The sequence below is a fragment of the Dendrobates tinctorius genome, unplaced genomic scaffold (genome assembly GCF_039654945.1).
Source record: "Dendrobates tinctorius isolate UK_male_01 unplaced genomic scaffold, ASM3965494v1 ptg000084l, whole genome shotgun sequence".
NCBI classification, from domain to species: domain Eukaryota; kingdom Metazoa; phylum Chordata; class Amphibia; order Anura; family Dendrobatidae; genus Dendrobates; species Dendrobates tinctorius.
Window position 1 is genome coordinate 37,203,655 of NW_027361752.1, and position 25,298 is coordinate 37,228,952.

A 25,298-nucleotide genomic window follows, 5' to 3' on the forward strand; every position below is an offset into this window, starting at 1 on the left:
CCCTTATATACTTATACATGGTTATTAGATTGCCCCTCAGTCGTCTTTTTTCTAGACTAAATGATCCTAATTTTGCTAATCTCTCTGGGTATTGTAGTTCCCCCATCCCCTTTATTAATTTTGTTGCCCTCCTTTGTACTCTCTATTTCCATTATATCCTTCCTGAGCATCTGTGCCCAAAACTGTACACAGTACTCCATGTGCGGTCTAACCAGAGATTTGTACAGAGGCAGTATAATGCTCTCATGATGTGTATCCAGACCTCTTTTAATGCACCCCATGATCCTGTTTGCCTTGGCAGCCGCTGCCTGGCACTGGCTGCTCCAGGTAAGTTTATCATTAACTAGGATCCCCAAGTCCTTCTCCATGTCAGATTTACCCAGTGGTTTACCATTCAGTGTGTAATGGTGATATTGATTCCTTCTTTACATGTGCATAACCTTACATTTATCATTGTTAAACCGCATCTGCCACCTTTCGGCCCAAGTTTCCAATTAATCCAGATCCATCTGTAGCAGAATACTATCTCCTCGTGTATTGACTGCTTAACATAGTTTTGTATCATCTGCAAATATCGATATTTTACTGTGCAAACCTTCTACCAGAGAGTTAATAAATATGTTGAAGAGAATAGGTCCCAACACCGACCCCTGCGGTCCCCACTGGTCACAGTGACCCAGTTAGAGAATATACCATTTATAACCCCCCTCTGCTTTCTATCACTAAGCCAGTTACTTACCCATTTACACACATTTTCCCCCAGACCCAGCATTCTCATTTTGTGTACCAACCTCTTGTGTGGCACGGTATCAAACGCTTTGGAAAAATCAAGATATACCACATCCAATGACTCACCTTGGTCCAGTCTATAGCTTACCTCTTCATAAAAACTGATTAGATTGGTTTGACAGGAGCGATTCCTCATAAACCCAGGCTGATATGGCGTTACACAGTTATTCTCATTGAGATAATCCAAAATAACATCCCTCAGAAACCCTTCAAATATCTCACCAACAATAGAGGTTAGACTTACTGGCCTATAATTTCCAGGTTCACTTTTAGAGCCCTTTTTGAATATTGGTACCACATTTGCTATGCGCCAGTCCTGTGGAACAGACCCCGTCGCTATAGAATCTCTAAGTATAAGAAATAATGGTTTGTCTATTACATTACTTAGTTCTCTTAGTACTCGTGGGTGTATGCCATCCAGACCCGGAGATCTATCTATTTTAATCTTATTTAGTTGGTTTTGCACCTCTTCTTGGGTTAGATTGGTGACCCTTAATATAGGGTTTTCTATGTCTCTCGGCATTTCACCTAGCATTTCATTTTTCACCATGAATACCGTGGAGAAGGTGTTTAATATATTCGCTTTTTCCTCATCTACAACCATACTTTTCTCACAATTTTTTAATGGGCCTACACTTTCACTTTTGATTCTTTTACTATTGATATAGGTGAAGAACAGCTTGGGATTAGTTTTACTCTCCTTAGCAATGTGCTTCTCTGTTTCCTTTTTGGCAGCTTTAATTATTTTTTTAGATAAAGAATTTTTCTCCTTATAGTTTTTTAGAGCTTCTGCGGTCCCATCCTGCTTTAGTAGTGTAAATGCTTTCTCTTTACTGTTAATTGCCCCTCTTACTTCTTTGTTTAGCCACATTGGGTTTTTCCTATTTCTTGTCCTTTTATTCCCACAAGGTATAAACCGCTTACAGCGCCTATTAAGGATGTTCTCAAACATTTCCCATTTATTTTCTGTATTCTTATTTCTGAGGACATTGTCCCAGTCACCCAGATTAAGGGCATCTCTAAGGCTGGTTTCACATTAGCGCTTTTTAAGCGCACGCACGGCCGGGGGTAGCTCCGCTCCCAAGCCGGCTCTCTGCCCGGCGTGCCTGCCCCTTGCTTGTAGCGCCGCCTCCTAGCGCACAGCGGCGCCTGTGATCGGCGCACCCTATGCTAAAGATAGGGTGCGCCGATCGCAGGCGCCGCTGTGCGCTAGGAGGCGGCGCTACAAGCAAGGGGCGGGCACGCCGGGCAGAGAGCCGGCTCGGGGGCGGAGCTACCCCCGGCCGTGCGTGCGCTTAAAAAGCGCTAATGTGAAACCAGCCTAAGCTGGTCAAACTTTGCCTTCCTAAAGTTCAGTGTTTTTGTGACTCCCTGACATGTCCCCCAAGCGAAAGACAAGTGACACTGTACAATATTGTGGTCGCTATTTCCTAGATGCCCAACAACCTGCAGATTTGTTATTCTGTCAGGTCTGTTAGATAGTATTAGGTCTAAAAGTGCTGCTCCTCTGGTTGGATTCTGCACCAATTGTGAAAGATAATTATTCTTGGCTGTTAGCAGAAACCTTTTGCCTTTATGGGTTTCGCAGGCTCTGTTTCCCAGTTAATATCCGGGTAGTTAAAGTCCCCCATAACAAGGACCTCATTATGGGTTGCAGCTTCATCTATCTGCCTTAGTAGTAAACTTTCCATGATTTCTGTTATATTTGGAGGTTTGTAACAGACCCCAAAGAGAATTTTGTTACTATTTTTCCCTCCATGTATTTCGACCCATATGGACTCGACATCCTCATTCTCTTCGCTAATATCTTCCCTTAAAGTGGACTTTGGACAAGACTTTACATAAAGACAAACCCCTCCTCCACTCCGATTTTTACGATCCTTTCTAAACAGACTGTAACCCTGTAAGGTAACTGCCCAGTCATAGCTTTCATCTCACCATGTCTCGGTTATTCCCACTATGTCATAGTTACCTGTAGATATTTCTGCTTCTAGTTCTTCCATCTTGCTTGTCAGGCTTCTGGCATTTGCGAGCATGCATTTTAGAGAATTTTGCTTTGTTCCAATCTCCTCCCTGTTGATTGTTTTAGAAATGTTCTTACCTCCATTCTGAGTATGTTGTCTTTGATCTTCTTTGCCACACCTCATATCATTCATGAGTATAATATCTGGTTTCATGTTCGTGTCTAACATTTTTCTTCCCATCCCCTCTTCTTCTAGTTTGACGCTCTCCTGATGAGTGTAGCAAGTCTTCTGGTGAATGTGTGTTTCCCAGGTTTGTTGAGGTGTAGTCCGTCTCTGGCGAGGAGTCCATCGTACAGGTAATTCACACCGTGGTCCAGGAATCCGAATCCTTGTGGTCTGCACCATCGTCTTAGCCAGTTGTTCGCATCAAGGATCCTGTTCCATCTCCTGGTGCCATGCCCGTCTACTGGAAGGATAGAATAAAAAAACTACCTGTGCATCCAGTTCCTTTACTTTCTTCCCCAACTTTTCAAAGTCCTTGCAGATTGTCGGTAGGTCCTTCCTTGCCGTGTCATTGGTGCCAACATGTATCAGAAGAAATGGGTGGACGTCATTGGAACTGATGAGCTTTGGTATCCTATCGTTCACATCCTTTATCTTCGCACCTGGGAGGGAGCATACTTCTCTTAAGGTTATATCCGGTCTGCAGATGGCTGCTTCTGTGCCTCTCAGTAGTGAGCCTCCCACCACTATCACTCTTCTTCACTTATTGGCTGTACTTTTTGCTGTCACTTCTGGGTTACTTACTTTTTTACAATAGTGGACAACCCATTAATGAGTTGTTAACGGGGTAATACAAATTAATTCACAAGCTGCACACAAGCAGCAATACTGCTAAAATAAATAAAAATATACAGGTAAGTTCAGAAATATTTGGACACTGACAAATTTTGGCATTTTAGCTGTTTACCAAAATATATTTGAAATACAGTTATATGATCATGATGGGCTTAAAGCTTTAATTTTAGGGCATTCACATCCTAATTGGAGTAAGGGTTTAGGAATTGCAGCTAGCTGTCTCTTTTTCAAGGACAATTATCTCAATAGCTCTTTAATGGACTGCATGGGCTATTCCCTCATTAATCCATCATCAATTAGGCAGTTAAAAGGTCTGGAGCTGATTCCAGGTGTGGCATTTGTATTTGGAAGCTGTTACTGTGAACCCACAACATGCAGTCAAAGGAGCTCTCAATGGAAGTGAAACAGACCATCATTAGGCAGGAAAAAAAGAAGAAATCCATCAGAGAGATAACAGACACGATAGGAGTGGCCAAATCAACAGTTTGATACATTCTGCAAGAAAAAAAAACCAGAAAACTGATGAGCTTGGGAACTCAAGAAGACCTGGATGGCTACAGAAGACAACAGTGTTGGATGATCTCAGAATACTTTTATGGTGAAGAAAAACTCCTTCACAACATCCATCCAAGTGAAAAACACTCTCCAGGAAGTTGGAGTTTCAGTATTTAAGTCTACCATAAAGAGAAGACATCATGAGAGCAAATACAGGGGGTGCAAACCATCGAATCAGCCTTAAAAATAGAAAGACTAAATTAGACTTTGCCAAAAAAAATTTAAAGAAGCCACCCATTTCTGGAAAATCATTCTTTGGACAGACGAAACTAAGATCAACCTGTACCAGAATGATGGAAAGAAGAAAAAATGGATAAGGCTTGGAAATGCTCATGATCCAAAGCCCACCACATCCTCTGTAAAACATGATGGAGGCAGTGTGCCTGGCTTCCAATGACACCGGATCACTAGCGTTTATTGATGATGTGGCTGAACCTCATTTCCATCCGCATGTTGATCAAATGCATGGGCCATTGTAGTGTTCTAAATCCTATAAGGGCAAACAAGGTACACCCTTCCCCATTATGTAGTAATGTCCCACATCTTGGCCTCCTTCCTCGTATATATGCTCCCCCATCCTAGGCCCATGCTAGTATTTATGTTCCATATCCTGGTATATATATCCCTCACCCTGACCCCATCCTGGCATACAAATGTCTTCCATCCTGGTATAAATGTCCCCCAACCTGGTATATATGTCCCCCATTTGGTATATATATCCCGTGTGTCATCAGTGTGACACGTACTGGTGCCTTGGAAGCAGCAATACTGTTAGTGCTGTTCCCCGACTCCGGGTGCTGAAGACTGTTCGCATCATTCTAGCCTGCTCACGCTGAGATCAGTGGTGCTAGCAGGGGAGAATGTTGAGAGATGTATTCAACTGATAACAGCAACTGCAGGCAGTGGCTAATTAGAGTATTCATCAGCCGCTGCCTGCTCTATAAATTAATACATTTAAAAGAAAAATGACGTGGGGTACCCCTGTGTGGAGAAACGGGATCAGTGGGTGCTCTCGTTGGCTGGCCCGGCTGCCTTTAGAAAGACTGCATGGACCAGGGCTCATACCACTGAATGCCCGCTCTATCTCCCCATGGGCAACATACTACACAGACAACACAGGGTTAGGGTTAAACAGTGTGGCAATGCTTTATTGAACCACAACACCCAATAGCAAACAGAACAATCCCAGCAATTACCCCCAACATGGTGCACATTACAGGGTCTAACCCTTCCGCCGACTCACCTGGATAATGGTGGATGTTACGTCAGAGCTCCCAGGGTCGATATTCCACCTGTGATATACACACAGAGAAGAGATATTGACAAGCATAGGGAGATGACCGATAACAGTCCATAGAAGGTCCAAAGCTAGTTGATACAACGTCAGAGCTCCCAGGATCGCTATTCCACCTGTGATATACACACAGAGAAGAGATAACGACAAGCGTAGGGAGGTGACAATCCATAGTGTCCATACAAGGTCCAAAGCCGGTTGACACGAGAATCACCACCTGGCTTATCCGACCATCTCCATGGAACCAGGCGACCAGCGGGTCCCAAAACCTTGCTTTCTCCAAACATATCCATGGTTGAGAGATGGTCACTGGATCAGATCTGTGTCCTTCCAACCGGAGCCGATCACTCCTAGATTGTTTCCCTTAGAATCATAGATCCGTGTCCCTCGTGATGGTGCCATGATGAATTGGCTGCAGTCCTCTCTCTCTTCCGTTGAGTGTTGTGCAGACTGTTAGCTCTCTGTCATGAGATGAGATGATCTATGGTCTCTCAGTCTCAGCGTCTTTTATACCCCAGGCAGGTAAGCTATTTTTAGAATTACCCAGTGTCTTTCAGTACACCCTCACATTCTTTTTCCCTTTTTACAGTCAACAAACTAGTTTCATAATACAATGCACAATTAGCATATCAGTACACATCAATAGACAAAGTTGAACACACACTATGTACAGTCACTATTACATACCTACACAGTATGTTAAATAGTATATCAGCTTGCAAGACTGTCTTTACCCACCAGACATAAACACTTAAATCCACAAGCCAATATACAGATAAAAAAAGCATCTCCCCTTGGCTTGCAAAAACAGAGTCGTCTGGGTAATTAAGATATAATCTGGTTTCTTCACACCCTGTATTTTTGATAACCAGTCAGGCAAAACTGACAGCTGTGGGCTGTAACCCTCAGCTGTCAGCGTTAGCAAGCCTGGTTATCAAGAATAGATGGGTCCCATGGCCGTATTTTTTAATTATGTAAATAAATAATTTAAAAAATGGTTTGGGGTCCCCTCCCTCTATTTTGACAACCAGCCAAGTTAAAGCAGATAGCTGGAAGCTGATATTCTCAGGCTGGTAAGGGAGCATGGATATTGGCCCCCAACCTAAAAGAAGCAGCTCTTCAGCCACTGCCTGCTCTCACTGTTATCAGCTGAATACAACTCTCAACATTGTCCCCTGCTAGCGCTGATTGCAGTGCAAGCAGGTGATAGTGATGTGAGCTGTCTTAAGTGCCAGGCAACAGCGCGAACACTACCACTGATTCCCAGGTGCCGGTATGTGTGATACTGATGCAGCACACAGTTACCATACGTATACCACACGTATTAAACACACAGACATGGATATCTCCTGTACTTGTTTTTCCTTTACCAGAAATATCACAACGTGAGAAAGAACCCTTAAAGCGGACTTGCCTCTTGCCATAAATATGTAATATTTTTTACCTGGTTAAATGCTGCTGTTTTCCTCTATTATTTTCTTTTCTTCCAGAGCCTGCGATATGGCTTTCAGTTTCTTGTATATGAGTTTAGTCACTTTAGCCAAGTGAGAGTGGTTCTCAATTCTTCTTTGTGGGCATAATCTTGCGCAACACACCCAGTTGGAAAAAAAAGACTACAGGGAAGAGGAAACTATTTCTAAGGAACCAATATGAGCGGGAACAAAAGAAAAATAACTTGGGATTCAGGAGAATATCAGCTATTATAACAAGTTAAAAAATGACGTATTCCTGGCAAATAACAGGCCCTCTATGGTATTAAATCTCATTCATGGTCAGGTGCATTTATAGTATCTACGTTTATATCATTCTGCATTTGGACATAATTTAGTTAGATGATGTAAGATGGGATAATTGTTTTTTTTCTAAACCCCCCAGTTGTGCTGAGCTCAATGTCCATATGTACTCAAATATCGGCCTCAGTCTCCTGTGAAATATCACTTCCAGATTTCAATGGCTTGAAGTGCATAAAGGAAATGTCTTTTACTCATTAATGAGAACTGATGTTTCCCCTTCTGCTATGCCAGTGCTCACCATTGAAGCACACTGTTTCATTTCCCTTCCCATTCAGGGCCAACCATTTATGTTTAACTCTGGGCGTTTGCCACTGAACAGCATTGTCACTACAAACATCCCGGCCGAAGGCAGCAGCTGAATATAAAATCCCCTGTCTTCTGTTTTCTCCATTTTATCCCCTCCTGTTAATGCCGTGGCAACTTTTCTTCATTTCAAAGCCACCGTCCTGTTTCAGGCTGTTCAGTTTCTTTCATGGAAACAAAAAAGTTTCCAAAGTTCACAAAAGTTTCTGGATAGCGGAAAATGACCCAACCTGCCGAGCTAGAAGCCTAGTCCTCTGGTCTTCTTCACCCACTCACTCCCAATGCCTAGGTGGTCAAGAGGGGTCCCATGACCTTCATATCATGTAGATTGAGAGATACTTAGCAAAAACTATGTCCCAACCGTACTCTCCAGAAATGTTTCCGAGTTTTCTCTCTCCGTGAACTTTCTCCCATCAATCTTCTTTTTTAGGTCTCCATGTTGGTGGGTGCAATGGTAACACCCCTTCCCTCCCCTGAGTAAATGCTTTCTATTCAGCAGGGACAAAACCTGGGGATGACAGAGGTAGAAATCTGGGTGGTATATTGCCCCAGCACAATGCCGGTAGTGTTCCTCTGTGTTTTACAACAGGGGAGGGCAGGACATGAATAAACTCATGATGTGAGACAATCCCACCTATTCACAGCAACAAACCCCATATTCTGTTCCACAGGGAGTGAAACAAAATCAGAAGGACAATGCAAGACAAATGAGTCCATCTCGGAAACTTCCATATCCAGGGGAAAAAAAAAATAAAAACACTTGTAGGAGATTCTTGGAGCAATTTGCAAGTTTATTGCAGACGGGTAAGATATTGATGTATGGAAAAAAGGGGCTTCGGATTCAATAAATTGTAAGGGCCGGGATTTCTCCGGCTATGGTTTCCCTACGGATGTAGTAGTAAAAAAGTGATGGGAGAGGCTGTACAATATGGGGCCACTTCAGGACCCCTTAAGAGGGTATTATACGCAGGGAAAATATTTGAACTGCAGGGATGACACTCTCCATGTTAGTTAATGGCTCTCATCTGTCGCTGATAATCACACCAACCGCACGGCTGACAGTTTTACTCCTGTCTTTCAATTAAATGGGCCTCTTGGAGAAAAGCATCCTCTTCGTCTTCTCAAAATACAGGCTGCTGGTTACCAGAGGCTGCCACAAAGCAGACAATGGAGGAGGCAGAAGAGTGTTTGTCATGTGAAACTGCATCCAGAAAGTTGTGAAAAATCCTATTGATAGTCTCCTTAAAATAAGTATGTGATGCCTGTGATAATGGCCGGCAAATTATAAGAATGCTCTAAGTTATCCACAATATCTGTGACCAAAAAGCCAAAAGAGGAAGCGATGAACATGAGGTCATAAAAGGTCAAGAGCAAGAATTGAGAAAACTAGAAAAAAGCCTTTATTGACAAGTAAATGGTTACATGGTGTCACAGCAGAAGTGAGTGCCCACACTTGATAAAAGACAACAATAGATACACAAATGGTTAAAAATATGAAGCCTGAACCACAGGAGGCAATTATGCAAAGGAAAATAAGGCAATAAATGTGATGCAAAATGCCTAAGACAGTATGCCAATGGTGATCTAACCGGAAGAGATATGAAGTGGCCCTGAATGCAGAGGTGTAGTACAAGAGGAGATATAGAATGGCCCGACACTAGCCAAATTGTGAAAATGGCCAAGGAGTCCGTAATCTACAAACAATCAAAATTAGTTTCTATAGATTGAAGTAGAATAGAATCATAGAATGTAAGAGTTGGAAGGGACCTCCTGGGTCATAGTGTCCAACCCCCTGCTCAATGCAGGATTCACTAAACCATCTCAGACAAATGTCTGTCCAGCCTCTGTTTGAAGACTTCCATTGAATGAGAACTCACCACCTGTTCCAATCATTGACCATTTTTTCTAATGTCTAATCTGTATCTTCCTTTCAGATTCATTCCATTGCTTCTCGTCTTTCCATGTGCAAATGAGAATAAACCTAAGCTCTCTACACTGTGACATTCCTTCACATATTTGCAGACAGCTATTAAGTCTCCTCTTAGCCTTCTTTTTTGCAAGCTAAACATTGCCAGATCCTTTAACCATTCCTCGTAGGACACACTTTGCAGTCTGCTCACCATCCTGGTAGCTCTTCTCTGAACTTGCTCCAGTTTTTCGATGTCTTTTTTAAAATGTGTTGCCCAAAGCTGGACACAGTATTCCAGATGAGGTCTGACCAAGGAGGAGCAGAGGGGGAAAATTGCTTCATGTGATCTAGACTTTATGCTTCTCTTAATACATCCTAGAACTGTGTTTGCCTTTTCTGCTGCTGCATAGTAGGTACAGAGAAGTACAAAAAGGAAAGGACTAAGTGCACATAACTACCAAGACACTGACCGGCAGAGTGATGTATGACCAGTAATACGGCCAAGACTAGACTGATACATAGCAAATGCTGGTTAGATGTCCCCAATAGCATTAAGCATAGGGGCAAACAGTAAGAAGTATAATATCTGGGTGGTCCAGGGTGCAGAGTGTGGAGCCCACACTCGCCCACCTAAAAAGATGTGCACTGTTTCTGTTTTCCAGAAGCGTTTTTTGCAGCCTTCTGATTGGACAGCATCTAGTTTGGAGCCTTTTCCATTAGAAGACGTTTTGAAGAAATTACATACTTTTTTTCCCCACCAGGTGTTTTTCAAAACTTGAAGAAAAATACCCAAAACACTGAATTTATGAACAGCGAAGTATTTTTACAGTAGAAATGAATAAGAAGAGTTTTTCAAGCGTCTTTTGGAGCAAACCCACTCCAAAAAACTACCCCAAAATTTTTGTGCATGTAGCCTTGGAGGGTTTCATTCAAATCAATAAATTGCGCTCCTGTACCTCACAACACCCCTGATCGACTATAAAACCAAGGGATATTTACTCACGTTCGGATCTGGAGAACCAGCGGCTTCTCCGTGCATTGCTGTCCGTGCTCAGATCGGTTAGTACTAATAAGCCCTAAGGCTGTGTTCACACAGAAAGTAAATACTGCTTTTTTTTTTGCTATTCTTTATCCGCATGTTTTCTGTATCTGTTCGCACCAAAAGATGCAGTAATAATTTTCTCTGATTACTTTTTTTTTTTTCCTGTTTTTAATGCGTTTTCCCCTTTATTTGATTCATTTTTGGAGCAGAATTGAAGCAGCGTTTTTTTACTGCAGAAAACTTTTGATTCTGCAATTGCATTTTTTACATTTTTTTTTTTTTAGAAGAAGCCTATTGAGAGCGCAGCATCATTCACCAGCAGTGACATCATCGAGGCCGGGCTGAACTGTGGTGACCTCAGGACTGTGGGAAAATGCCAGTGATGATGTCACCGCTGGTGAATGATGCTGCGCTCTAAGCAGCTCATTCACCAGTGGTTTTCAGCAGGGATGGTCACATCTTGGCACCGTCCAGGTTGAAAACTATTTAGCCCCCAGACATGGATTACGGCGTGGGACACAATGACGGACAGGTATGGTATATTGATGTTTTTTTTTTATTTTTAGTACAGGAGATCGAGGGCTTCAGTGGAAGAGGTGAGGTTGTAAGTATGGTTTAATTGAGATTAGTAAAGAAGTCTGTGTAATTTTTTCAAATAATGGACTTTATTCTGGCTGTGTCTTTATTTACCATACAACTATACCTGATCGATTTCTACCAATGACAGATGGCCGGGTGGAATGCATGCCGGTGTCTGCGTTCCAGGGACCTCTGCCTGCTGTGTCTGTGTCCCTCAACGTCGCGATAACTATTCGCGGCGTTGGGGATCTTGTGGGATGGCTAGGTGGGGTCTCCTGTGACGTTGGATACCGGGGTGCGTCACTTACACCCGCTCCCTCTCTTATTGGCTCCCTGCTTCATAAATACCTACCTTATTCTGGATGACGCCACCCCCTGACGAAGGCAGATGCCGAAACGTGCGTCGGGGTGAGGCTCATCCTGGGGATTGCACACACGGACATAAGGTAATATTTTTGGACACCTTACAATTGTTTTTGCTAGCTGCGCATAAACTGTTACCTTATAGTATGGGCATATATGGCATTTATATCTGTTATTAGCATGGATATTTTTACCTTATATTATGACTAATGGGTATATGTAAAAAACCCACTGCCATTCTATACCTTCTGTGACATGTACTTTGAAACTGCCCTTCTGCCATTTTGGAATAGCTGCAGCTTTTACTTGGTGTTAATTACATATATTCATGCATTTGCACTTTACTCCTGTGTTCCGTATATTTGAACTGATTTGAATATTGTTTTGCATTTGCACTTTACCTTTTTCTCATATTTTCATTTTTATTTATTTTTTGCACATGCAATTACGTGGGAATTTTGATACAGATTTGTGGCTAGTTACAAATATATACATTTTTATTGATAGAATGTAGCCACTTTCATTTTCAGATTTATCATTGTGCAATATGTAAGTGCAATTCATCCCCGGTGTAGCCTTCCTTTTGGTATTTTTCCCACCCCTCTTTCTATTTTTTGATTTCTCAAATAAATTTATTTATTATTGGACATCTTTTTGGGTTCTTTGTTTCGTTGTTTTATATTTCATTTCCGATAGTCCTTTTACATTGTCCATTTGCGCAGTGATTATGTGATTCATAGCTATTACACTATGAATATTTCTATTTAACCATGCACTTTTGTCTGGGTAATTTGTTGAAACTATACTGTAGGATTAGTAATGGATAGGTGTCTTATAGATGCCTCTCCATTACTAAGCTGTGGGCTTGAAGTCACTAGACAATACAAAGGTGACATCAACCCCACAAATATTACCCCACTTGCCACCGCTACAGGGCAAGTGGGAAGAGCCAGGCAAAGTGCCAGAAAAGGCGCATCTAATAGATGCGCCTTTTCTGGGCAGCTGCGGGCTGCTGTTTTTTAGGCTGGGGGGGTAATATCCATGGCCTCTTACCAGCCTGAGAATACCAGCTCCCAGCTGTGAGCTTTAGCAAGGCTGGTTGTCAAAAATGGGGGGACCCCATGCTATTTTTTTAAAATTATTTATTTAAATAATTTAAAAAACAGCGAGGGGACCACTCTATTCTTGATAACCAACCTTGCTGAACCTGACAGCTGAGGGTTGCAGCCCCCAGCTGTGATTTTTGTCTGGTGGGTTCAAGAAAATAGGGGGAACCCACGTCATGTTTTTCAGTCATTTATTTCATTAGATCGCAGGCGGCAGCTGAGGAAAACCCTGATCATCCGCTCCTGCTGTCATTGTTATTAGCGGCAGTAAGTGTCGGATGATGGGAGAAATTGTCCCAAAAGCCCCAATCTGCTGTCATCTTTCGGACTTTAATATATCTCTCATCATTCTCCTCTGCTCACGCTGATCACCAGCAGAGCAGGGGAGAATGATGAGAGACGTCTTCAGCACCTGCGTTCCGGGGAACAGCACTTGCTGTAGCACTTCTTCTCTGGCAGCCGTCCATGTGATAATGATGCGGCACACGGTTGCCACACATGTGCCGCACGTATTACACACAGGAACACGGATATCTCTGGTACCGTTTTTTCCGGTACTGGAAATGTCAGGACGTGTGAAAGATGCCTTATACAGAATTTAGATGTTTTTTTTTCACATGGCACTAATATAACCTGTATTTAAATGGTGGTATAATTCCATAAATCCATTATGTCATTAGTATACGGTGTGGTGAAGGTGATGGTAAGCAGATAACGGCGTTTGCCCAGTAAATGATTTATGACAGTCATCAGCCAGGATCTGTTTGCACAGTTGCACTCCACCTTATGACAATTTAGTAGAAGTAGTGGAGTCAATTTACACCTCATTGCTTACTATTCCTCCCTGCCTGTTATGCGGCAGGCACTGGTGTACAGGTTATAATGAGCTCCGCTGCCGTCTCCCTAGTGCCCACTGCCAATATTCCATAAATATAAAGTCGTTTCACATACTCATGTGGGAAAGTGCTAATTTGACAATTATCATGTCATAGACAGACCTTTCCAGAAATACTGTGCAGTGGATGTGATAAGGTCATATTCAGCACCAGATCTGATGCAGAAAATTCTGCGACTGTCCCGTCATCTGGATGAGGTTTGCACCTGCTGCAACCACCCAATTCAGATACACCAAGTGTGAACGTGCCCTGAGAAACACCTGACAATATTCAAAGTAAAGCTGCATTTGCACATTCTGTTAGCATTATATGAAGCACCAGAAAACACTCAGCGACTTTATCGTACATTCACTGTAATTTTTTAATGATTTGAAATGATAAAATTATCCCTATCTGCAGCCACCACTAGAGGGAGCTCAGGAGATTATTGCATACTATTTATACATTAAACTCAATAATAGCACAGTATTCAACAAGTCCACCAGCTCCCTCTAGTGGTTCCTGAGTAACTCAACATTTTTTAGCTAAATTTCTGTCTTCTGTGGATTTGGAAAAACAATTCTCAGAAAGAAAATGACTGATCCTATCGCTAATGCTCTCCTATAGGAAAAACTGGAGCCCTGTGATACCCACTTTCTGAATAACGCTGCCCATAACATCCATAGACATTAATAGAGAGGTAGCAGTCATGTCTGCACCCCTAATAAATGAATTGGTGTAAGATTTGGACTGTCCCCCATCCTGATATATATATTTGTTCTCCATCCAGGTATATATGTCCCTCATCTTGATATACATGACCCTCAACATGGTAAATATATATCCCCCATCCTGGTTTATGTCCCTTATCCTTGTATATATCCCTCATCTTGGTATATATGTCCCTTAGCTTCGGCCCCATCCTGGTACATATATCCCCCATACTGTTATATGTCCCCCGTTCTTTAATGTATAGAAAAAATAAACCATTATACCAACCAGGGGCATACATAAGTCATGGGGCCTCACAGCAGAAGTATAGTGTACTCCCCATAGTCCTCCATATAGTATAATGAACTCCCCATAGTCCTCGATACAGTAAAATGCACAGTCCATACTCCTCCATATAGTATAATGCACAACCCATAGTCCTCCATATAGTATAATGCACAGCCCATAGTCCCAAATATAGATCCACATAGTCCTCCAAACCCTCCATAGTACTCATATATAATGCATGTAACGTTATTTGCCAGTGCCTCTGCATGGTTCCAATTCCCCAATAGCTGGGAGGCATTTTGTTTAAAAGGCACACTCCCCAATAGGGAGATGCCAAGCAACACAGTGAATCATTAGATGTTGTGGTGGTCTACTAATGAGTTGTGAGGTCACCTTGTCCTGGTGTGACCCGTGTTCTGAACCTGTAGTCCCGGGTCCTTGTGCGGCCAGTCCTGAACCCAGTGTCCCTGGTCCTTGGTGTGACAGTCCTGAACCCATAGGCTCTGGTCCTTGTACGGCCAATCCTAAACCTGAAGTCTTCTCTGAAAGCGTGCCTATCCGAGTAGCCTGTATATCAGGACTGCGCCAACCAGTCTCCGAATCAGCCCTGTCTGAGACTCCGTGTCAGTAACAGTTCTGTAGAGTATCCAGAACCTAGTAGTCTGAATGAAGCCCTGAATGAAGTCTGTCATGATTTAGTACAGAGTTTGCTTTCTGCTGTCTTCTCTTTGGACTGGTCATGCGAGGGTTAATCCCCTCTGCCACATCCTGGAGCTGGCTGGGCTATTACAGTCCTCTGCAGCCTGTGGGCCAGCGTCAGCTACACTGCAAGCTTTCAAGCTAGTGCCTCTGGCCTGTATTCGTTTAGTGTTCCTTCTGCCCCTGATTACCTGGACTTGTGTATGACTCGGCTTGATCTCTGGACTCTGCTTCTGGTTTTTCCATTTCTGATACCACGCTTTCCAACTGGCTTTTGACCCTCTGGCTTGTACCCTGACTATGTCTTACGTCTTACGTTTCTGATAGCACGTTCCCGGTAGGTCCTGACTTCTTGCTCGTCCCTGACTACGCACTTGCTTTCTCCCTTGGTACTTCTGCTCCTGACAGTTGCTGACTTCGGCTAGTCTGACCACTCTTTCATTACCTGTGACACCTGTGCTGCTGCACATATCCTTAATATTATATAATGTACAGCCGATAGTCCTTCAACTAGTATGATCCACAGCCTATAGTCTTCCATCTTAGTATAATGCACAGCTCATAGTACTTCATCTAGTGTAATGCACAGCTCATAGTCTTCCATATGAGTATAACGTACAGCTCATAGTCCTGCAAATAGTATAATGCACAGCCCATAGTCCTACATATAGTAATATGCAGAGCCCATAGTCATCCATGTAGTAAGATACACATCTAGCTCAAGTATTTGCTGGCGTCAGTGGGCCTCTCACAGGCCGGGCCCTCCCGCGGTGACAACTGCTGCGACAGCGGTAGCTACGTCCTGTTAGCACCATGCCGGAGTCCTCCTCTAACAGGCAGGGTCTCAGGTGTGTCACTTCACTCACCCATGCTACGGTTAATTCCTCCCTTCCCCATGCTCTGCATGCATCCAGCCGGTCCTCTAGCCATATCCTTAGGGCACGCACGCGTGCACTCCCACCCTCTTAAAGGGTCAGCGCATGCACTTGCTATTTCCTCCCCAGCCAATAGCTGCGGGATATTATGTATATATTGCTTCCTCCCCACTGGGTAGGTGCATGAGCAATCTTCCTGTTAGGCAGTCTAAGTTGTGCAAGGTTGCGTACCAGACCTTGCCTGTTGCACTCCCATGCTAACCCTGCCTGCTGCACTCTCGTGCAAACCTTGCCTGCTGCACTCTGATACAAACACTACCTGCTGCACTCTGATACAAACTCTGTTTGCTGCACTCTGATGCGACCTCTGTCTGCTGCACTCTGATGCAAACTCTTTCTGCTGAATTCTAATTCAAACTCTGCCAGCTGCTTCATCCAGTCTGTCCTCTGGGTCCAGCTGCTGCGCGTCCGTTGGTTTGCCCTGGATCGGCACCTGGCGTGCATCGGGAGCCAAGTCTAACCTCACCATCAGAGGCTCTAGTGAACAGTCAGGTGATGGCTTATTCACGCCCCTCCAGGCTCTCCACGGTCCGTGGCACAGTGGTTCCACACCACATCCGTGACACGTGCGTGGTTCTAATGTTGAAGCAATCATTTAACAATAAGGCTGGAGTCACATTAGCGTACGTCATACAATGCGAGAGCATTAGATTACTATTATTTATAATTATAATTCCATTTATTCCAAGGCACCTCACATGTGAAAAGTACAATAATCGGGAACCAAATGTGTCACCGATGGTACAGGATGAGAGTGGACCCTGCCCGCGAGGGCTCAGTCTACAAGGGATGGGTGAGGATTCAGCAGATGAGGGGAGAGCTGGTCATGCTTGGATACGAAATGCTAATGCCCCTCGGATCCTGCTCTGCTGTGAGCATGAGCCAAGTGTCCGTTATCTGTGCTCCGATCCTCTAGCATCAGAGAATTGGAGGACATGTGCGGAAGAGACAGAGAAATGAATTTCTCCATCTCCTCCATTGCCGGCGTTGGCGGGAATCGCACTGCACTTGGATGATATCCAAGTGCAGTGCGATGTTTCACTCGCACCCATAAACTTACATGAATGCGTGCGATATGATTCTTAGATACAATCGCAGCATGCTGAGTTTGTTTTTGGCATGCCAAATCAGCCTGAGAAAGTAACTGTAAATGTGAGGTGACCTATACGGTAACATTGGGCCAAGTGCAATCCGATTTTTTTCATCGGATTGCACTCATCCGATTATATCGCAGGTGAGCGAGAGCCCTAAGTGTAATATTGAAGTATTTTTAAGTAAGGGTTCGTTCACATGGCCATATTTTCAATCCAAGCGCGGTCTGACAAAGCATAGGAGCACACTCGAACCAATGTTATTCTATGGGGCTGTGTACATGTCAAATGTTTTCTCGGGCCTAAGTAGGAAAAAAATCATTACATGCCCAAGTTCAATCCAATATTCGGATCACGATCAGCCATGTGAATCAATGAGTGTGAAAAACATCGGACTGCACTCGGATGACACCTGAGTGCTGCATGATTTCCACAGACTGACAGAATGGAGATGATAGAGAATTTTTTTTCTTCATCTGAGAGAATCGGAGGAAACTATGCATAATCGGCCTGATTCTCTCGGATGAGAGAATAAATGCTTATGTGACCATAGCCTAATGGATTGTAACAGACAGCATAGGGCCCCTTTAGGCAGGACGTATGTCTGGGCATCTCCACCTTTCCACATCTACGTATACATATTTACTTACATGTTCATTTTAAGGCACACAAACATACACACATATAAAATACACACAAGCTAATGCATGACATATGTATTTACACAAAATGCAAGCATATAGATTGTACAAATATTCACACAGACATATACGAACTATATAAAATATGCACGTTTACATAAAGCATGCATATACACAATTATATTTTTATGATACTTTTCAAAAACTAAGAAACCTGAGAGAGAGAAAAATCTCTTTTGTTTAAAGGTGCAGCCCGTGGCTCACTGTTAGGGTTTCTGACTGCCGTGCAAAGTTTGAATCCCAAATAATTAACTGTATACAAGTACAAAGTAGTGTACTGTGATTTGGGGCATGTTATTTAAGGGTTTGTCCCTATTTACCCCGCAGTTTTCACTTTTGTATTTGTCATCCTTGGTCCGACATCCTAAGTGCCAGTCACATCTAATAGGCATCAAGACATAGATTTTTTTTCAAAGAACAGTAGATTAATAAAGTAATATCTCTGTACGGCTCAGAATATACCGTATATACACACAAGGTCAAAAGTCCTCAATTTATATGAAAAGAGTTTCTCCAGAATTTCTTGGTTAGGTTTCCAGTGTTCTCAATGATGTGCTGATGATTTCTGTCATTCTACTCATTCAGGTTGGTGCTGGTTCTTGTTACTACATTTCCATCAACTCTTCCAAGAATTCTTCTATATTGGGAAAGGACTTTTGTTTCCTCAGAATATGTCCATAGTAAGATGGCATCAGTTTGGTCACCTGCTTAAAGTAGAAATTTGTTAGGTGGAGAAGAATCCCGCAGAAAAAAAGAAGTACACTATTTGGCCCAACCCCATCAACACTTAGTCATAGACTCATGGTAGTCAATAAAATCATAGACTCTTTTTTGGAATCCATGAACTTCACTCAAAAGAACCCAACTTTAGATCAATGCTCTATGACCCGCACCTTTAATTCTCTCGCAGAGACCAGTCCTCAAGAACCCCAACATATCAAAAACAGAAAATTTGATTGATTCACACTTTAAACTAATGAAAAATTGTACATTTGAGGTGGTTCTGCAAAGTTACTGACATATATAACCAACAAGCCCAGTATTACTGCAGTTGTTCTGGGTTCTAGAGCAGTAGTGTCCAACCTTTGGCTGGTGAGCAGTTAGTTCTGGAGGATAGTTTAGTTTTTGGATTGTCTCCCAAGAGCTCATTATATAAGATCTTTGACACATTTATATAAATGTAGATGGGGTATAATCTATGACTGCACCATTCTATAAAAACAGTTATCCCCTGCAAAAATCAGGCCATATTGGGTGGTGTAATCAACAGCCTCAGATTTCGTCACTGTTCTAGAGTTAAATCCTGTTGACTTTCTCAGGAGCGCCTTTCATGAGATATGTAACACTATTTTTTATCTAAGAGATGATGTTTCTGGGGCAATAATCCATGATTGCTCCAATCTCCAGTAAATACCAGCTTTTGCTACCTGCGGATTTCAGGGCATACTCAATGTTGTAGTTTTGGTGTCCGATCACTGACCTAGAGTTTCTCAGGACCTCCTTACATGAGGTTTGTCACACTATTATTTCATGAAAATATACCGTAGATAGGGAAATAATTGACGACTCTCGCAATCTACATTTAATACCAGATTTTCATGTCCTACAGTGATCAGGGCACACTTGGTTTTGTAGTATTACAGATTTGGGACAACTTGCTGTAGAATTTAACATTAATGAGTTTCTCAGGAAATCCTCATATGAAACTTATTTTATCTAGATGTAGATGAGGTTGGGAAATCCATGACGCCTGTTCTGTTTCCAACATCTGATTCATAATCCTTATCTGCTTGTTAATGTTTTCAGTGTTTTTGGCTCCATCTAGTGACCAGAGTCATAACCGCAGTGTTATTGTGTTATTTTACTTTGACTTCCTGAATCTCTTTTTCCCTCTGTCGCAATGCATTCTGGTAAGCTTTGCAAAGGATTATGGTTAGTCCAGCCCCCATTTTCCCTCCAGTTCTCCATTTTCCCTCAGCCTGCATCATGGAAGCATCTCATTTCTCTCCTCCCCTTGTGACAGCATCACTGGTATGTACTCATGCTTCCTGTATCTAATTTCTGTCCCATATTAGCCTGCCTAGTTAGTTTTCCCCTGCTCAGCTAGTAGTGCAGATGTTGATTGTAATATATATATATGTGTATTCCAAAGTACTCCGTACTGACTGAGTGTATATATGTTTGTATTGTAGTTTCACCGCGCCAATATACCATCACATTCAATAAAGCACAGATTCAACCTACAGTCTCCTTATTGGACCCCATATAGCGGTTTAGCTGCCTGTATAAGCTACATGAATTCTGCTTCATTTAGTGAGGACAGAACAACGCCTCCATTCAAGAAGAAGGCCAGTTTTAGTTACCTGCAGTTGTCAGGGCATACTAGGGGTCATTTTTTTTGTAAGGTTTTAGCTTACTGATAGAAAATTTAAGCCTGTTAAGCTTCTCTGGAGCTCCTTGCATGAGATCTGTGACACTAATATTTCATGTAGATGAAGTAATAATCCATGACTCCTCCAGTTTACAGGAAATACCCGTTTTTGTCACCTGCAGTTGTCATATCATAATAAGTGTCAACGTCGTTGTTTGTCAGGTTGTAGACCACTGTTCTAGAATTTAGTCCTGTTATGCTTCTCAGGAGCTTTGTGTCACTTTTCTTGAAAATAAAGATGGAGCAATAATCTATAACAGTGGTCCCCAACCTTTTTTGCACCAGGGACCGGCTTCAAGCAAGACCATTCTTCCATGGCCCGGCAGGGTGGGGATGGAGGTGTGACAGGGGGGGGCTTTGGTCATAAGGGGGCGGGGCTATGGACACGGTTGTAGTTTAGCAGTGCATACTTATCATTTAATTATAACATTTATAATGTGACTCAACTCACCATAGGTTTTGAATGAGTGGGAGCACCTGGCTTGTTTCTCTGTTTTAGTGGGAGCACTGGGCTACTTCTACTGATGACCGTCACTGTTAATGATGATTGGAACCTACAAGGAAATGGAGCATTGAGCACTTAAGAAAGATTGTACTGGAGTACTGTACATGCTGATTATTTTCTAATCATCAGAAAATGTATGTGTGGTTCCCCCCGTCCTGTGCAGCTCTGTGTGGCTCCCTGTGTTGTATGCATGGCTCCCCTGTCCCATCCTTGTATACATGGCTCTGCTCCCATCCTTGCATACATAGCTCCGCTCCCATCCTGTATACATGGCTCCGCTCCCACTCTCCCATTCTGTATGCATGGCTCCGCTCCCACCCTCCCATCCTGTATACATGGCTCTGCTCCTACTCTCCCATCCTGTATACATGGCTCTGCTCCTACTCTCCCATCCTGTATACATGGCTCTGCTCCCACTCTCCCATCCTGTATACATGGCTCTGCTCCCACTCTCCCATCCTGTATACATGGCTCTGCTCCCACTCTCCCATCCTGTATACATGGCTCTGCTCCCACTCTCCCATCCTGTATACATGGCTCTGCTCCCACTCTCCCATCCTGTATACATGGCTCTGCTCCCACTCTCCCATCCTGTATACATGGCTCTGCTCCCACTCTCCCATTCTGTATGCATGGCTCCGCTCCCACCCTCCCATCCTGTATACATGGCTCTGCTCCTACTCTCCCATCCTGTATACATGGCTCTGCTCCCACTCTCCCATCCTGTATACATGGCTCTGCTCCCACTCTCCCATCCTGTATACATGGCTCTGCTCCCACTCTCCCATCCTGTATACATGGCTCTGCTCCCACTCTCCCATCCTGTATACATGGCTCTGCTCCCACTCTCCCATCCTGTATACATGGCTCTGCTCCCACTCTCCCATCCTGTATACATGGCTCTGCTCCCACTCTCCCATCCTGTATACATGGCTCTGCTTCCCCTCTCCCATTCTGTATACATGGCTCTGCTTCCCCTCTCCCATCCTGTATACATGGCTCTGCTCCCACTCTCCCATCCTGTATACATGGCTCTGCTCCCACCCTCCCATCCTGTATACATGGCTCTGCTCCCACCCTTCCATCCTGTATACATGGCTCTGCTCCCACTCTCCTATCCTGTATACATGGCTCTGCTCCCACTCTCCCTCCCGTGTATATATGGCTCTGCTCCCACTCTCCCTCCCGTGTATATATGGCTCTGCTCCCACTCTCCCTCCCGTGTATATATGGCTCTGCTCCCACTCTCCCTCCCGTGTATATATGGCTCTGCTCCCACTCTCCCTCCCGTGTATATATGGCTCCACTCTCCCTCCCCTGTATATATGGCTCCGCTCCCACTCTCCCTCCCTTATATATATATGGCTCCGCTCCCACTCTCCCTCCCCTGTACATATGGCTCCGCTCCCACTCTCCCTCCCTTGTATATATGGCTCCGCTCCCACCCTCCCTCCCTTGTATATATGGCTCCGCTCCCACCCTCTCTCCCTTGTATATATGGCTCCGCTCGGCTCCCTCATACTTACCCTCACATCGCTGACCTTCCTTCCGCTGAACTTCCCTCCCTGCATCTCGCGGCGCTTCAGCTCCTGTGCGGAGCGGTCACGTGCTACCGCTCATTAAGTTCTATGAATATGGACGCCACGCCTATGGGAGATAAGTGGCGTCCATATTCATGACCTTAAATGAGCGGTACACAGTACACTTGACCGCTCAGCGCTGGATGTAGCCGCCGCACCGACAGGGACCACTAGGTGAGTATCAGCTGCTGCGCCGCCGCCGGCTCCCCTTGTGTCCGCGGACCGGCAAGGGCACTGCAACGACCCGGTGCTGGGCCGTGGACCGGTGGTTGGGGACCCCTGATCTATAACTCCACTAGTTTGTAGTAAATGCCAATTTTTTCATCTCTTCAGGAAATATTCTCGTAGAATAGCAGAGTTGGGACCACTGCTCTAGAATTTAGCCGAGTTGAGTTTCTCAGGAGCTCCTTTAATTTCATGTAAATGTAGAGGGGGCAATAATCCATGATTGCTCCGGCCTACGGTAAATATCAGTCATCCTCCTCTCAGATTTCCCCAGCATCCTGGGTGGTGGAGAAGCTGTAACATCCTGAATGCCAATAGTGAAGCTGAACATATGTGAACCGTTCCTAATCCTACTAATCTCCCTTCAAAAACCTTCCCGAAAGTACAGGCAACATCCAGATTTAAAAAAAAAAAAGGCACTGAGCATGTTAATGACAAATAATCTTTACTAAAAAAAAAAAAGAAATAGATGGGGGGGTAACACTACAGCTGGAGAGGGGGCTTATGAAATGCAGCAGGTAGAAAACCACTGTTGTATTGCCTCATGTAATCTCTACCATTCACTGTCAGATTATGCCTGAATACAAGACTAAATAGAGTTCTTTCTTACACTCAGAGCTTTGTCCCCGCCATGACTATTAGGCAGTAATTAGCTGTGACACACAATTATGAGGCGTACAATGGTAAGCAAGCCTACCCAGCCTTTGAAACTGATTAGAGAAAGTGAATAGAAACTTTTTTATGCCTTTTTTTTTTTTTTTTTACTCCTAAATCCCTTGAAATGTTAAAAAATGAGTTAAAATAAATTCTAATCCCTAAGAATAGAAGGTGATAGGAAAGTACAGTAGCGATTTTAGGAACATCATGTTCATGGGACCAAAGACATCTCTTACAAAATAGCAATGTCCTCTTCACAACTAAGTTATTCGATTTATTGTCTGGACTTATGGAATGAGTGTGAAGAAGTATGTGCCCCTCTGTCGAAATAGAACTGCATGGTCTATCAGCACGATGTACTTGAGGAATCAGGTCTTGTGGTTGGATGCAGTAGCAATGGCTTCCCACCTCAGGTTTAGGATATTTTACTGGCACACATGTGTGCAAATGAGGTTTAATTAAGTCAATCGGCTTGGCTCAATGCTGTCTCACACTTTGAATAAATATACAGAGTGTAGCACAGACCCAAAACATATGGCTCTTTATAGGTGCCACATTGATTGATGATATGTCAGAACACAAAGAAGAACATGCAGATCCCACTGCTGCCACCAGTTTGTCAGGAGAACACAAGGGAGATCACACAGATCCCACTGCAGCCAGCAGTTTGTCAGAACACAAAGAAGAACCTGCAGATCCCACTGCTGCCACCAGTTTGTCAGGAGAACACAAGGAAGATCATGCAGATCCCACTGCTGCCACCAGTTTGTCAGGAGAACACAAGGAAGATCATGCAGATCCCACTGCTGCCACCAGTTTGTCAGGAGAACTCAAAGAAGAACATGCAGATCCCACTGCTGCCACCAGTTTGTCAGGAGAACACAAGGGAGATCATGCAGATCCCACTGCTGCCACCAGTTTGTCAGGAGAACACAAGGGAGATCACGCAGATCCCACAACTGCCACTAGTTTGGCATGAACCAACACAGCTGGGGAATCACATAGATCTCCTGGCTGGTGCCAACTTTTCAGGGAACAACTCTCCAAATTACCTATTTGCAGAGGGGGGGGTCCTGTATGGGTTAATAATGCTAGCCTTGTTTCAATGCTCATTATGAAAACTATGAGTTGGTTTTATTGATTTTACAATTACATCTATGACACGGAAGACACTTTACCATGGCCATCGTGGTTGGAATTTCCAAGTTGCCCATGGTTATATGAACTAGAAGGTACTGGTCCTTATGGAAGACAGTCAACTGATCTATGAAGACTTACTTACAGGTAATGTTAGATAGCAAAAATGTATTCAAATATGCTCTTCTCCCAAATGAATCAAACTATTATTTTAAATGGGTATCTAAGGTAATTAAGATACCGGTAGTTTGTTTTTGTCCTTCTGGAGAAGAGTTCATTTTCATTATTATATCTCCTATTGGGAAAAAATGTGTACTGATTTTAAGCTGAAAAGACTCAACTGCTGTATGGAGGCTTTATATATACTGTACATAAGAGAAAATGAATCTGTTCAAGACAAATTGATTTTGCCTTGAAAATGACGAAAATTTAAATTCTCCAAAATTTGACCTTTTTGCTATTGATTTCTGAGAATTCAGCAAAATTGTGAAGAAATAGTGGAAAAAAATAAACCAATAGCTAACCACTTACCGACCTGTCCCATCGCCACAGCCTGACGTCAGGTGCTCCACCGCTCCCAATATGCCTTCTTCTGTAATTTTCACTCTGTGCCAAAAGCCAGAGTAGGCCAAGGTGAGCTGAGCATTTATTAATTTATCTATTTTTCACCCCTTTATTTATTATGCTTTGGAGTATAGAAAAATAACAACACAATGAGGTAAGAGGGGAAGGAGAGGGGATTAGTTTTCTTCTTTGTTGATGGTTAGCAGTCCTGGATAGACAAGTTATGGGTAACTTACTACATCTTTATTCATGTTAAGAAGCATTGATTAAAATTAAGCACTGCAGTATGCCAAACCCTAACAGCGTGTAATATACTCACTGTCAGGATTTGGTTCTGCTTGCCG